We start from the raw sequence: 16,115 nt of genomic DNA on the forward strand, positions 1-16,115 counted from the left end.
GTGAACTGTTGAACTGAAACTCTGTAAATGTGACTGGCTTGCAGCTCCTGCTGAGTGTGCGCCCACATTATTGCTGATTATGAGGTTGAGCAAACTGCAAAATGTTTTAACCTCCGGTTTGGTCGCTCCATTTTGATTGCTACAGCTGCCACAGCTGCTGCTGCTGCTGCTGCTGCTGCTCCCAACAGTCGTTGCTTATCCACTGGGATCTCTCTACGACTCGTTGGCCTTAAGTGAGACATTCTGTGTGTGCGTACCGAAAACAGCAACCAACTCTTCTTCCTTTATATGGTGCTAATTGTGGCTGCTTTTGCTGGTTAACTGCGCTAATTGAAGTTCTCGTTGAGTCAGTTTGTGGATTTATCGATACGTCTGTGGCTAACTCTCAATGGATGCTTCGAAAGGGCAGCTGCGTCTGCGTTGGCACGTTGATTCACATTCTGCAGCTGAATAGGGCTTACACATTTAAACGGGCATTCGAAATGGGAATCTCTGATATAATCTATGCCATGATTGAATGTTGGTAACGAATACAGTTTAAATAGCTTTTGGGCGCTTGAAATTAGTGGATATTTGTTATGAAAGGAATACAGTTTAGATAAATCTAAGAATATTTAGTATAAACTGAGTAGGAAGTATAGGCAAAGCACAAATATTCAGGACTTCACCCATCTATACCAACTACACCTAAACTTAAAACTATATCTATGTAGGCTGCTTTTTGATAATCTTCGATATCTTCGACTAATCTTATTTGCCTATTTTGCTGTCATTTTGTAAGCCTTTTGAATATTTTCCATTGAAGTCTCATTTAACACATTGCTAGCAAAATTAATTTAAAGTAAAAGCACAAAACTTCTAAGAAAGATACAAGATACAAAACAAGATACAAGATTTCAGCTACAAGATACGAATTACAAGCTGATTAGCTTGAGATAAAGTTGTTCATATCACGTTAAACACTTTGTGACAATATGTTGTTGGAAATTTAATGGGTTCAGCGTAGATTACTGAGCAAAAAAGAAAGTTTACACCGCAATTCCATCAGGATTCTTTCACCCCTTTAGCGATTTTGACGGCACTTTTCATAATTACCCCCGCCGTGTCGCATGTCCTTTGTACGTTCGAAAATCTGCGGCGGCTTTGGCCAAAGGACTCTGCCAGCTGTTGTGGTCTACACTTTTAGCGTGTGACAAATGAGAATACATCACACTCTGTTGTAGTTCTTGTTGTTGTTGTTTTTGTTGTTGTTGTACTAAATGAAGCAAGTGCACAAAAAGGCTGAGCATGCTTATCCTTATTAGAGGACTTTGCTGCTAGGTAATCCAGATTTATAAAAATAGTCATTAAAAGGGTTGCTCATATATGCTGCTCCACATGCCCAGCCCCGCCCAGCCACGCCCCGCTTTATAAATACATTTTAATTTAGCTTTGTGCATTGAAACATATTTAAATTAAAGAGCAGCGGCTCGTAAAATGCGCTCGCTCAGCTCGACTCTGTTGAGGTCTGCTCTGCATGTGTAGCTGGTCGTGTCCTTTGCCATTTTTAATACAGTTTATCAATGTCCAATGGACAAAAGGTGCCCGTGTCCTTCCCCTGCCAGCACTGAACCCAACTTGTTTGTGCTGTGAAGCATGCTCAATCGTGAGGCACCGCTGACGACTAGTCATGTGTCCTGTTCAGTGTTGCCCACTTTTCGGAGCAGCTGCAATATGAAAATGCGATCAATATTCTAAACAGAAATTGATTTGATTATTTGCTAATGGAATGCGGCTTCAATGCGTGTTCCCTCTATAATATTTCCCTGTTTTTACTCTTTCAATAAAAAATAGCTAGATCCCTCGCAGCCAACACTGTTGGCCACTGTTTGTTTGTCCTGTTGTCCTGTTGCCAGTCATACGTTCGATAAAATTAAAACGTCTGCTCATGTGCAAAACCTCAGACCAGACCAGACCAGACCAGGACCCAGACCAGACCCGACCAGAACAGCGAACAGGCTGGAGCAGAGTCCAGAACAAGTTTACGCCTTTGTTTATCAACGTGGCCATGTTCACATGTTCTGCAACTTACTCTACAAGAGTCAACCTTTCTTTTTTATGTTTGCCAGCACAATTAACGCTGTCAGGCCAGCCAAAAGTTTATCTGTATTCAAAGATAGTTGCAATTTTTAATCAGCATGCGAAATTGAAAAAGTTGCCAATTTGAAATTAAATAATATTGTGGGAACTTTTAAATTCTTTTATTTGCATTTGTAGAAAATGTAAAATATTACAGAAAATTGAAATTGAATTGAACTTCATATAATTTTTATATTGCACAATTTTTGTAAGTTATTTATTCAATAATCCCATAGAGCATTAAATATTTGTCAGTTATAACATTTTATTTTCTTTCACTTCTTACTCTCATTTTAATTTGCTGTTGTTTTGATGAGTTTTAAGTAAGAGTGCTCTAGTTGAGAGTGCTCGACTCGGAGATACCTCGATAGCTGCGCTGAGCTGCCATTTCAATCATCTTATGCTGATTTATAGCTTTTATGGATTAAAAACAAGTAAGAGTGCGTTCGTCGAGAGTGCCCGACTGGGAAATACCCGGAATTCACTTGCTATTTCAAGCATTTTACATGTCTTTTAACGAATTTAGGCGCTCTGCCAGACCTGGCTGCACTGACTCAGCTCTCTATATATATACTTTATGTGGTCTATCACGCCTGCTTCAATCTGTTACATATATTTGAGCCAAACCATTATACCCTGAGTTCCCATTCCATTCTCAATGCGTTCAATTGAGAACAATGCATATTTCGCCAGCTATTCAGTTTACATATTTATAGATAATTGGAAAAGCAGACCTGTTGTGCTTTATCTTTTACCACACACACACACACACACACCCACACCCACCCCTCATATGCATATTGTCATTGTCCACTTGCTATTCTTGGAAGGGTGGCAGCAGCCTGGATACATTGATTCATTAGCCGGACAATGCAATTGAATTCCATTAGAGAGCTTTATTCGCAAAGAGTGAAGGTGCCTAGCTCTTCGCATTGATATGACTTTATGCACAGGGCCTGCAATTTTGTGATAAGCGTCGATTGCCGTGTCCCATTAGCAGCTACGCTCTCTGCTCCTGCTCAGCCACTTGATCCCTCGCTGGCCGTGCATTGTGTTGCATGGGCTGACGGGCTAATGAGTTGCTAATTAGAATTGTGTGAGAGTGGGTGGGTGTGTGTGTGTGTGTATGGCAAATGGAAACTTTAAATGACAATGCGTTGCAGCAATTTGTGGCCAATTTCAACTTTAGCTATCAGAGAAATGTGATCAAGGCAATGTGACTACAGAGCTGAAACATTCATTCTAGAATCACATTACATCAGCTTAGTTGATTAGACTATTTTAATCAAACCAGCCAAACTCATTTGTAAATATACTTAGCCACATATTACGCATACGCCCTGCTTAACATGCAATTGCTTAAAGCTCAGTTGCATTGAAGGTTTCTCTAATTCAAGTGCTTCATTTAGCTTGTCTGCAATTGAAAATCTTCGCTCAAACTGAAGCTCATTTGCGATTGAAAATCAACTGAATTTCGCTATTAAAAAAGTGTTTCGAGCAGCTGCCTTTGCAGCATGCACTTCAATGCCATTCAAAGCTTTTCACAACAAATTTCGGTTGAGTGAATTTTCATTTTTTTCCTTCGTATTTTACCATTTTCTTTGGTTGCAGCAAAGATTTGTGTGCACCATTGGCCAGAGAAGAGGGACTCTGCTTTGGCAACGTGTAATTAAAATATGCGCAATTAAAATGGAGCAAAGGAAGCGCACAATGCGTCTAATTCGAGTGCGAAAAATGCAGAAGCGACACTTCATAATCATAATTTACATATCACACATACACACATCCAGAGAGAGACACACATTTTCCATTGCTAAGGGAAAACGTGGTACATAAATTGAAATTTCATTAAGAAAATTCTCGCTGTGCCGCTTAACGCAGCGTGCGATAGAGAGCGGACGACGCTCATGGACTCTCATTGTTTGTGTGTGTCTCTCTCTCATGTCAGTTCAAAATTGAAATGTATAATGGCTTTCGTGTGTATATGTGAAGGTATATGTGTGTGTGTGTGTGGGTGTGTTGGTGTGTGTATAGGCGCACTTGAGCGACTTAATTGTGTCGTGTTAACGTCAAACACATGCAACAAACATGTGCAAACAAATGTTGTGAGCATGTATGTGTGTGGCCTGTTGTGTGTGTGTGTGTGAGTGTGGGGCGGGACGGTTCGGCACGTTTATGTCAGCGTCGTGTTGACAGATTCAACCACCCAGCAAAAAACCCGTTACCAGCCTACCTTCCGCTCACACACACACACACGCACACACACATAGGCATAAGGCCACTCTTTTATTTTATAAAAACACATATACAAACATTCACTCAAGCGGCAAAACATATCCGTACACATCCGTTATACCGCCAACGACCCCCAAAGAACACCAGCCAGCCTTTCAAATCCTCCTGCTCCAGCTGCCTATCGCTCTCTCCTGCTACACCTGCCGAGTGCCTGCCAGGCAGCCATTGCCACCTGTCATAAATTTCCATATGCGCGAAAGGTTGAGCGATTTTTTTTTATTTTTAAGCGAATTGCAGCGTAGAGGAAATTAAATACTCTATCTTTGTGTGCGACAGAGCCCAGATATAGCTTAAAATATTAAATATATTTGGAGTTTATTAATTATTAATTATATTCGATATATTTCTAAGAAATAAGTATACAAAATATTTATTTTTAAATAAATTATATAAATTTAATAAATATATTAAATTAAAATATGTACATAGAAATAGATATTGAATATGATATATAAAGATCTAAGACTATATTAATAAGCAAATTATATGTTTGTTCAAATATAAAGATATGTGAATCTATCTATCTGTCTAATCTATATAAAAATGTTGTATGCTTGCTTGTATTCTAGTTAAACTAGTTTTTGACTTTTTTCGACTTCTTTTGCAATCTAAAAAAAATGTTCTGGTTAATTTCAAATACCTTTCAGATCACATCCACTTGTTCTTCTGAAACTTCTATTTAGTTCTTATAGATAAATCATTTTTTGTAATATTAAATATATATATATATTTTTTTATAATAATAATATATATACATATTTTATATTTGTTCTAAAACTTTCTAAAAAATTTTTTCTAAAAATTTAGATATATATATATTTTTTTATAATAATATATATATAATTTTTTTATATTTAAATATTTTTGATTTATACTTAAAGGTAACTATAATACAATTTTTTTACATTATTTTTTAACTATTTTTTAAATGTTATATATATTCTAAATATTATTTATATATATATATATATTTTTTTTTTTTTTTAAATATTTTATTTAACTTACATAAATATTTTATTTGGTTTTTTTTTCATTGGTTAAAAATTTTATTCAATTTCCATATTAATTAAATTGCTTCTAACGTTGTTTTTCAAATCTCAAAATTCTGTTTAATGCGCATCTAAAATGCGCACAATAAATAAATTTATTTTAAGATAATTGCTTTTCGAACTTATTTTAAAGAAAACTTTCTGACCTTTCCACTAGTGTAACATAATACACACACAATCTCTCTCTCTCTACATATATATGTGTATATATAATAAAACAAATTAATTAACTTCGTCTAGTCACTTACTAGTAACAGCAATTGAGTTCGACTTTTATTTATTTTTTATTTTGCTGCTTCATCTGGTCTCATATTTCAATGAAGTCTCAGCTTTCGGTTAGGGCATGATGCGAACTTTTTGGCTGAGTAGTACAGCATAAAAGCAGCTGTTCCGTTATGACTGCGAGCGGTTGGGGTAGCTGGCGGCTTATGCATAATAGACACACACACACACTCACTCACTCATACACACACATGCATATGGCAGGGAAAAACCATTTCCATAACTGACTCAACGATTCTGCGTTCATATTTTCGATTATGACAATGCTAAAAATACCGCGAGTTAAATTCAAATGCATTTTCTGTTTTTCATTCCAATTTTTCTTTTTCCTTTTTTTGGTTTTTGCCAATCAGCCCATTTGGCTGACCAGTCCGACGCTTTTCAGTCAATTTTTCTGCCCCTATTGTTTGTGAAAATTGAATTTCCCAGTTTGACAATGGCCATCGTCGCTGTCTCTCTCTCTCTCTCTCGCAGTCCACACACAGCTCTGTGGCCATATATGAGCATTTGGACAAAACTGGCGTCGGCTAGATAAGTTTTAAGCCTTGAGTGCTAATCAAATGCTGGGCTGGGCAATCAATTTGGTGTCGACGTCTTTTAATGAACGTTTTTCCAATGATGCAATGCAACCGCCTGTTGCCTGTTGCTGGCGCCACCGTCGCATATTGAAAAGTGAAAGGCAAAAGCACAACAACAACAACAACAACTCAACGCCATCCCCCTTCCGGAACCCCTGGGGGCTGTATTGTGGCCAGTTGACAGTTTCATTAGTTGGTTTACATGCAGGAGGTGCCAGTCTCTGTGCCCCGTTTGTTTGCATTGTATTGCCATGTTGTGCAGGATATTGGCTGGCTTGTCCTGTTCGCTTGTGTCTCTCCGTACGTCCGTCCGTCTGTCTGTTTGGTGTGGTTGGGTGGCTCACGTTCTGTGTACTGCCTTGTTGTGGCATTCACCGGAAGTTGCCTGATAAGTTTACGTTGACATGTTACCGCACTCCGTCTCACTACGATTTCTTACTTTATGCACTTGTGTGTGCTCGTGTATGTTTTCCCAGCTGAAAGCTTTCATAAGTTGATTTAAATCTTAACTTTTGACCCTGCTATTTTGACATCCACTTGGAGCACTAACTTAATTGTGTTTTTGCTTTTGCCTTTGACTCGATTCGAAGCAGTACCTTAAATTTATGGCTATTGGGGTTAGCTTAATAATAATAGAAGTGATTTACCGAAAGCTATATTGTTATTTCAATGGATCATCAAATTAAATAGCCCTGAGTGTTCTTATTAACATGGAGCATCGGCAAGGTGTGTAATAGAACAGCAAGAGGCGTGGCTGAAGCGTTCAAGTATACATCGTCTGGGCATATCCCGCCGGCTGTTTATGACTCTGCCTGCCGTCTGTTTGTCTGATTGTCTCTCTGTATGTGTTTGCCTGCCTCTTCGAGCATTCCCCTCTCTGTTTGTTAAATCGTTTTGTCTATCTGTCTGTCCGTGTATTTATCTATTTTTCTATCTGTCTGTTCGTCCCTATGTATGTCTGATTGTCTCTCTGTCTATCTGGCGGACTATTTGTCTCTCTGTCTATCTATCTTTATATCTGCCTGTCCATCCATCCTTCTCTCTGCATGTCAGATAGTCTCTCGATCTGTTTGTCAGTCTATCTATCTGTGCCTCTGTATGTCTGATCATCTTTCTGTTTGTCTGCTCGTCTCTCTGACTAACTATTTGTCTGTCTGTCCGTCTGTCTATTTTAGCCAGAGAGAGAAAGTTGGATATAAAATCGTGAGATGATCTGATACACAGAGAGAAAGATTTTATATCCATCTTTCTCTCTGTGTGTCAGATCATCTCTCGACCTGTCCGTCGCTCTATCTGTTTGTCTGTCTATCCCTGTCTATCCCTCTGTCTAACTCACTTTCAGTCTGTCTGTCCGTCTATCCGCCCTGTTGCTCTTTCAGTCTGTTCATCTATCCTATAAAGCTATGATCCAGCGATCTAAGCCTTAACACATAGCTGCTGCTACAGCATGGAAGAGCAGATTTCTTGGAAATCAGCTACAATTTTTTCTTTTTCTACGAAATCGATTAAAATCGATATCGAAAATCAGTTTGATGAGTGGAACTCGAAAGCTTTAAAAGCTAAAGTAACCAAATTTGTTATACAGAGTCAAATTAAGTATGAATACATAAAGTGTAATTCACTCTTTATAAAACTATCCCAGCTTATACAAAATTGTATACAAATTAATTGTTCTATGTAGCATAGGATTAATTCTATTTCCTACTCTGACACTTCCAACTTCTATAGCATCCACTTTATTTATATATAAGCCTCAATTTTATTAATTAATATAAAAATCTAACAAAAATCGAGTTTATTCAACTCATCCAAAGAGCTCTTGACCGCATTCTCTGTGTAAATGTCATTTATGAGTGCCGGGGACACTGGGGAGAGCTCTAAGTGCATTTTCAAAGTAAATGTCAATTATTAAAAACTACGCAGTTCACATGCCTTACATTGAACGGATTTTCCCAATCAAGTTTCATTTCTAATTGGAAAAACTATTTAAATCCTAACAGCCTTAGATAATACCAACACGTATACACCTTTCAGACATGTCAGACACACCTCGACTCTCAGTCTTTAGCCCTAGCCCCACCCCCACTTCTCTAGCCGTAAAATCGAATACGCACACACACACATTTGCATTTTTCGTTTTGTGCCGTTGACCCATAAAAACAAAGGAATGAAAAAAAAACGAAAACGAAAACACAGGAGCTTCAGCTGACGAGCAGCAAAGTGCGCAGGACGATGTGAGGATGATGCCATTCCAATACAAAATTGAACAAACTGTCAGTTGCAGCAGCAGCAGCAGCAGCAGCAGCAGCAACAGTCGGGCCAGATCAGAAGGCCTATAACACACATAACACATAACACTACACTACACAGCACAACACAGGCCAAACACAACACTACACGTCAGCAGCAAGCGAGTGCTTTATGCATGGCCAGCTCGTGGGCATAACACGATGTCCGCCTATCTCTCTCTCTCTCGCTTGTTGACGTTGTCTCTCTTTCTCTTTTTGAATATATACTGCTTGTAGCTCGCAACTGACCATATACACTGTGAGAAATTATGTTTGACACCTTGATTTTAGGGTATGTGGAAGATGTTGTTAATAAGTTGGAATACAACTTCTCTGAAAATAAATAATATATATATATTTTTATAAATATACATAGATATATCTATATATATATGTTTACCTAACACTTATAGCTGTTATATTCCACTAAGATTCAATTGAACTAATGTGAACTACTATCTTACTCAGTTATTCATGAGCAATTAGTTTTAGTGGCTCATGAACTCTACTCAGTCTACTCTTCATTATTTAATTATGAATTTATTAGTTCAAAAAATATATTTTTTAGCTAGTTCTTTGGCTGTTCATAAACGAGCTGTTAATGCTGGTCAATCGATTAACAAAAGTTGTTCATGAACTGCTTAAAATAGTGAAGCTTATTAAACAAATTGAACTAAAATTGGTCATCTTTAATAAATATGTATATCGTCTTGTTGAGTTATTCTTCTTGTAATTCTGTCTATAAATCATAATGAATACTGTTGTTTTTAGCGGACAATCCAGAAGTTCTGGTCGGAGCAACATAAAAAATTGCCTTTGTTAGAAAGTCATTGCTTCTCGATGCTAGTCATGATTGTGATGTTTATAAAAATTGGTGTTGCAAATTGCTTCTAATAATCGTTAATGTCATAATATTTGCTATTCAATAACATATACTTTATTGATATTTAAAACATATTTATATATTTTATAATAATTTAAACTTATGGAACTCTACAAAAAACACTTGATATATTGAACTGTACTGCTTTTCGAGTGCTCTGCGCTGCACAGCCTAGGCGTAACAGTGAGTTATAATATGTATAATGTAATATAATATGTATACATATATAATATGTATAGAGTACTTGCTTAATTGAACGTTGTCTGAAAGGCTTGTACCAAAGTATTGAATGGATATTGATGTTGAGTCGCAATAGAAGATCACTGAAATGAAGTTCTATCAAGAAGTAGATTTTCTTTCGAGGACTTGTGGGGTGTCTGAGATCATGACGGAAGTACGGAAGATATACGTCAAAGATCTGTAATGGAATAAAGGTATATATAAAAACTCTACTGGCACGTGTAAACAATTTTGCATAATTCAGTTAGCTCATTTTGAAATAAAATTATATTCTATATGTCTTTAGATTTGTGCTGAAGTAATATAAGAATATTTATCGAACCCCTTAACGACAGTATATTATATACCTTGTCTTTACTCTTCACTGGAAGTTTAACTCAGATTCGCAAAGTTCAATTAGCTCAGTAATTAATATCATCGCTCATATTTAAAATAATTGAAACTAGTTTTATATATTCAGATATCGTATTAAATTCTTATTATTTTTATAAATCTCTCAATTTGAGTCACAGCAACTATTTGCGCAGTGTAGCTGAGTTGCTGTAGTAACTTTGTTAGCCAACACTCTGTTAGCAGCAGAAGGACACATCGTGAGCTGCTGTAGCTGCCGTTGCTGCATGATAATAGGCCATTGGACGTGGTCTCTAAACGTGGACATCGATTCATGGACATCATGGACTTTTCGGCATATGACCGTCTCTGTGTGTGAGTGAGTGTGGGTTATTTTTTGCTGTTGTTGTCGCTGTGGACCGTGCCTATAAAAGTGAACGGAAGTTAATACGTTTACCTGGTTGTATTGTTTTTTGTTGCTATAGCTCGCACACAGGTGGCGCCACCTACATTGTTTGATGGGCTTTGTATGGCTCGTGCTGTTGCGGCTGCTGTTGCTGTCGAGCCAGTTGTTTTTGCTGCTACGTAAACAGAGCAAATTGAATTGCGTTAATGCGCTTATGGCTTATACGAGTGTTGTTGGCTCCACTGCAGCAATAAATGGCCAAAATAAAAATACATATGAAAATCTACATACTATCATAAAAATAGCCAACAAATTGGGTTTAAGTACAAATGACACACACAGAGGGAGAGAGAGAGACGCCCGCTGAACACGTACAAAGTCAGCTCTGCTGTGGTTGGGGATTTATAAATATGGCATAACATTTATGTTGGCTTAAATGTAATTCTGAAATGGAAGTGAGGGAATTACGACTGCCAGCACTTAATGAAGCCACATAAACACACACACACACACACAGCATTCATATTTACACAGTGTGACAGTTGTGATAATCATTATTTTGGTTTAGCTCGACACTAAATTGAAACATTCAGCTTTGCCCTGTCTCAATATAAATGGGTTATGTGGGCTTATGTAATAAGCAGAGCTTAAGTGCCCATGGAGCATACGAAGTTTAGTCAAGAATGCTTGAACTGTTTTTAACTACTACATGTGCTTGACTTAGCAGTGATTAGCTGCAGACATTAAATTTGATTATAATATAGAGCTGCGAGCTGAGGCAGACCAAAGTGAAAATACGTCTGTGTTTCATACCAAACTCACTTCACTTCACTTCCTATAGACTGCTGTAGTGTAGGCCTTACAATGCGATTCTCATGAATTTAAGCAGGCCGTGCACTATTTCATGCTTTTTGTTTATATATATATATTTATGTATCTATATTAATAGACATATATATATATTTTCAGGTAATTTATTAAGAGCTCATCTGACAATCTACCACGCTTGATCTATACTTAAAATATAATTTTCTCTCTCCCTCCTTCTCTCGCTCTCTTTCTGTCTAACTACATCTGCAGCATCTCCAGCTAGTCCTCTGTACTCACCATAAGTCATTTTATTTTCTTCTACTTTCAGTGATGTGTTTATATAAAAGTCAGTCCTTCCTCCTTGATTAGACGGCAATGTAATAAGCTTCGGTGCTTTGTGAATTTTTGGGTAAGTACATATTAACAAATATATTGATATATAACTATTTCATTCTGTGCTCGTCTAGTAAATATAAATATTTACATGAGTGACTACAACTAGCTTTGCCTCACACTTCAGCCGTAAATTCCCATTCCAGTATTAGGCAACAATTTACTTAGAGTCTTTGGCATGTCCTTAATCTCATTCTATACTTTATCTGCTATTGACTTAGCCTCTGATCCTGTTGCTGTGCGTTGCCTAAGCCAAATGAATTCCTTCTGTTCGCTGTCATTATCGTTGTCCTTGCAAAATTGCATTATTTTGTATTAGCAGCGGATGGCACTGCCATCTACCACCTACCACCTGCCACCTGCCACTGCCTGTAAGTAGCTGCAACTGTCTATATTTCTCTATAACTTCTTTCTCTGCTTCGGCGTCTTCCACTTTGACGTTTTAACATTTTCCTAATACACTAAAAGCCAACGTCATAGTTCAAAGTCGACGGCACTTAGCTAACGGCAAATGCAATCGCCTTTAGTTGAGCATTTTATGCCCGAAGTTTTATTGAAAGTTGGTGTAAGAGGGCATATTGGTGCCTTCTAGAAAGTTGAAAGTGGCAAGCATCTTTGATTTATTTATATATATATTTATTCTGCAGGCATGAGCTGATGCTCTCTCTGATTTTCTATATTTCTATGCTCTGACTTTCTTGTAGTTGTAGTTCTATCTACATTTATATTGCTCCTTGTCGTAAGCGAGCAAAGAAACTTACTCAGAATAAACTTTATTGCCTCAGCTGCTCTTTTATTTACTCTGATCAGACACAACTTTAATAATGCTGATGTCTATAATCATTATTATCATCAACTACATCTTCATCAGCATCATCATCATCATTACGATAGTCTGCCAGTTCATATACAAAAGAATTTTTAGCTCACTTCCTTTCATTTTAAATAATTTAACTTCTGGTTAGGGTATCTCTGAGTCGAGCACGCTCACCAATAGTACTTTTGCTTGTCTTATTTATTTTTATAATATTTTCACTTTGATTCAATTTCTTTATACCTTTAAGTTAACATCCGCTTTGCCGGTTGCGTTCAGCTTTCACTTCCGTTTGCCAATGCGCTTGACTCGCTCTCCCCCCCACTCTCCCTCTCTCTCTCCCAGGCAGCCTCTCTGTGTGTGTGTGTGTGCGTGAAAGGTACAGAGTCTTCCGCTGCGAGCACTAGCATTATCCCCGCAATCAGCGTAACTGTAAATCACACACACTCACGCACATGCTTACACACACTAAGCTATTAGAATAGTTGACACAGGCAGAGACTAAAAATGGCGTAGGAAATGATGCTGTGATGGCTGCCAAGTCTCGTATGCTTTTGTATTATGAATGTAACTGTAACACGCAAACAAACATCGCACACGCAGCACATCACAGATAGACAGGCTGGCAGTCGGTCGGAGAGACGGGGGGCGTTGGACCAAGCGAAACAGGACAGTTGTGCAGCAGAACATTTTTCTAAACTGAGCTCGACTCACGGAACTTTCGGTGTCCCGTGGCCGGACGGGCGCATCGTTCGCATCGTCGCCAAACTGACGGATATTCCGGTGCTTCTGTCAAACGCTTGTCATTTTATTTACTATCCACACAGGCACGCACACACTCGCCCGCTCTCTCACACATGCACAATGAAGGACCACTCACTCACTCACAGCATCCGAACGTCCTGTTTCGCCTTTTATCGGCTTAAAATGCGAAAACTGCAAATAAATACGAGAAGCCGAGCAGCGTTAGCTCTAGAGTTTCATTCGCTTCAAGTGCCTTCGCCTGTGCTGGCCCACTAAATTATTTACTTAGTTTTTATTTAGCGTTAAACGCTTGTACTCTCCCAGCAACTTGTATCTGTGAGATACTTTCGATCGTTAGCTGCCAGTTGAGTGTAAAATGGCTTTAACTGTTTGCTGCCCAATTGTTGCGCCTGTTGGCCATGTTCATTTCGTGTGCGTTTCAAGTGCTGCTCAAATATTGCCCACACACAGCGCGTTTTATTGGATGATTGGATGCTACTAAGTGAAGAATGGTAATTGGATGCTGGCTGCTTACCTCTCTCCCTCTCTCTCCCTCTCTCTCGCTCTCTGTGTTTGGAGCAGCTGTCTTTGGCTCTGTTAGGAAGTAGAGGCTAAAATTAATATGCCAATTGCCTGGCAATAGCTATATTTATTTTCTTATTGAACATTGACCCAGATTAGTATTTGAATTGAAGTGTTCAGTCCTGATAGAAACACAATTTGTTAGTGATTAATATTTGCTTAGTTAATCTTTGTCTAAAATTAACATGCGTCTTATTATTGTGTTCTTTATCTGAACTCTTGTTTTTTTTAATAAATATTATTGCTTAGTTAACTTAATTAAAAGTGTGACATATTTTTATATAATACAGTATTTCTATTAATTATTATGTCTTATATTTTATTTTGCTCTCTGAAATCATATTTGATAGCAGCTTACGCAGCTTTGCTAACTCGAATAGTCAACGCTCTTCTATGCAATTTTCATGAGCCAATTTAAAGCTTTTGAGCTTTCATATTTGTTTTGTCTTTCTGCGTGATTTTCGTATTACAAATTAAGTCCACCTACTACTTAGCTGGCATATTTAGGAATTGTCCTTTGTTTTTTTCTATTACTCTCTCAATAACATTCGCTCTCTGGTTTGCAACTCTCATAAGCACACTTATCTGATTTTTCTATCAATGTCCAGTGCTCTTCTGTGGAAATTCTAAAGGAAATTACAAGAAATATGACGGTTATATAGTGAATTGATTTATTTTATTTTCATATAATATTTCATATAATATTTCATATTTCTTGTAATTTCCTTTATAGCGCTCTTCTTTGCGATTTTCATAATTAAAAAAAGGCCTTTGGCATTTAGCAGTGAGAGTTCTGCAATTAGCTCTGCCCATTTTCTATTACTCGCTCACACTTCCACTCTTCTACGCGATTTTCATGAGCTAACTTTGATTAGAAAAACTCTGTCCTGCTTTAGGTACTTTTTCTATTTTTTCACTTACTTTAAATCTCTTACACTTTAAGTCAAAAGCTCAGTGCTTTTCTATGCGATTTTCCCTGTATAAAATCAAATAATTTTTGCAAACAATTTTTGCTTTTCAGCCATATTCAAGTGCACTTTTTAGCCTATCTTTTATTGCTCGTTGAAGCTGCATCGCTTCTATGCGATTTTCATAAAGTTTCTTCAGGCAATTTCTAGCTAATCTATAAAATCTCTTATGTATTCGCACTCTTTGATTCATTAAGCTCTCATATTATTCTATATGATATTATTTTCTATGCATCTATTGATAAAATGATAAAATTCTCTCTATATATCTCATCTGCGCTCCATCATAATATTTTTCACATTTATTGCCCATTTTCAAAGAACAATTATTGCACATGCTTAGCTGGCAGATCCATAGCAGTTTAGGCTTACCTGCCCAACTAACTATAAATAACCCGAGCAGAAATGTGCCCAAAAAAGAAATAAACAATTTGGCAATTTTCCACTTTTTATGCAATTAATCAAAAGCAAACAGAAACCTTAGAGCCAAAGGCGAAGCGACCGCTCGCTCAACTGTCCCAGCAGCTCATGAATATATATTTTGCGCTGTGATGTGAGTGTGGAACGGCTTTATAGATATGGCAAATCGTCTATCTGTCTCGGACCCGTTGTCTGCTGGGCAGCAACTCAAAAGCAAATTCAATTAACCCTACGGACCGTAGAGAGCGTAATCAAATACACTCAGCCAATACAAATAAATGTGGATGGTGATGGACCGTTCGTAGTATACTAAACCAAACTAAGCTCGGGCCCGGAATACGGACGACGGACGACGGACAGCGGACTACGGACTACGGACTATGGATTGCTTTGGAGCGAGACACGCGCCACTTTGAAGCTATCCACTACAAATCAGGCAGAGACCCAGACGAAAGGTGGCAAGTTCGAGGGGATGTTGGAACCACAACGACACAAAGTAACTAATTATCTCGCCTTATCCCCCACGGACTGGGACTTTGTGTTTACTTAAGTCCAGAGCACTCTGCGCAGCCACTCAACGAGGCAAAATTTTTAATATGTGCGCCGAGAGTTGCTCGAATCCGTCTGGCCAACCCTTTCCACACACATCCACAGCCAGCACACGTGGCCCCAGCCGAGCAACAAGAAATTGAATGCAAACTCGATATGTCTGCTGGCTCTGTATGCACACGTTTGAATGGACAATGGATCGAATCCTTCAAGGGGCAGTTAGCCAGTTTGCATAAAAAAAAAAATAACTAGAAGAAGTGTAAAACTCCAAGTGATATGTGTCAAATATGCCCGACACATGCTGCGCTCAACCGGTTGCCCCTTCAGCAACAACCAAATCGTAAAGCTCAACGAATATTCGCACTT

At 38.0% G+C, this 16,115-nt stretch overlaps 1 protein-coding gene and 1 long non-coding RNA gene across 4 annotated transcripts in view; one reads left to right on the forward strand and one right to left on the reverse strand.

Moving 5' to 3' along the window:
• LOC111594922 (poly(rC)-binding protein 3) overlaps positions 1 to 16,115 on the forward strand; it is a 117,794-nt gene that overhangs the window by 27,774 nt on the left and 73,905 nt on the right. Inside the window, exon 2 of the mRNA XM_023308412.2 lies at positions 11,608 to 11,688. The gene's annotated coding sequence lies outside the window, so the exon portion shown is untranslated. The remainder of the gene's footprint in view (positions 1 to 11,607; positions 11,689 to 16,115) is intronic.
• On the reverse strand, positions 10,334 to 11,688 carry LOC111594923. Of its 3 annotated transcripts, none has more exons than XR_002751156.2 (3): positions 11,577 to 11,688; positions 10,521 to 10,641; positions 10,334 to 10,432 (listed from the first exon to the last, which is right to left on the reverse strand). It is a non-coding gene; the product is annotated as an uncharacterized LOC111594923 (long non-coding RNA). The 3 variants fall into 3 exon arrangements; XR_002751155.2 differs by having other exon boundaries at positions 10,521 to 10,644; XR_002751154.2 differs by having other exon boundaries at positions 10,521 to 10,711.

Source organism: Drosophila hydei, unplaced genomic scaffold (genome assembly GCF_003285905.1).
Source record: "Drosophila hydei strain 15085-1641.00,03,60 unplaced genomic scaffold, DhydRS2 tig00000001-arrow-pilon, whole genome shotgun sequence".
Lineage (NCBI taxonomy): Eukaryota > Metazoa > Arthropoda > Insecta > Diptera > Drosophilidae > Drosophila > Drosophila hydei.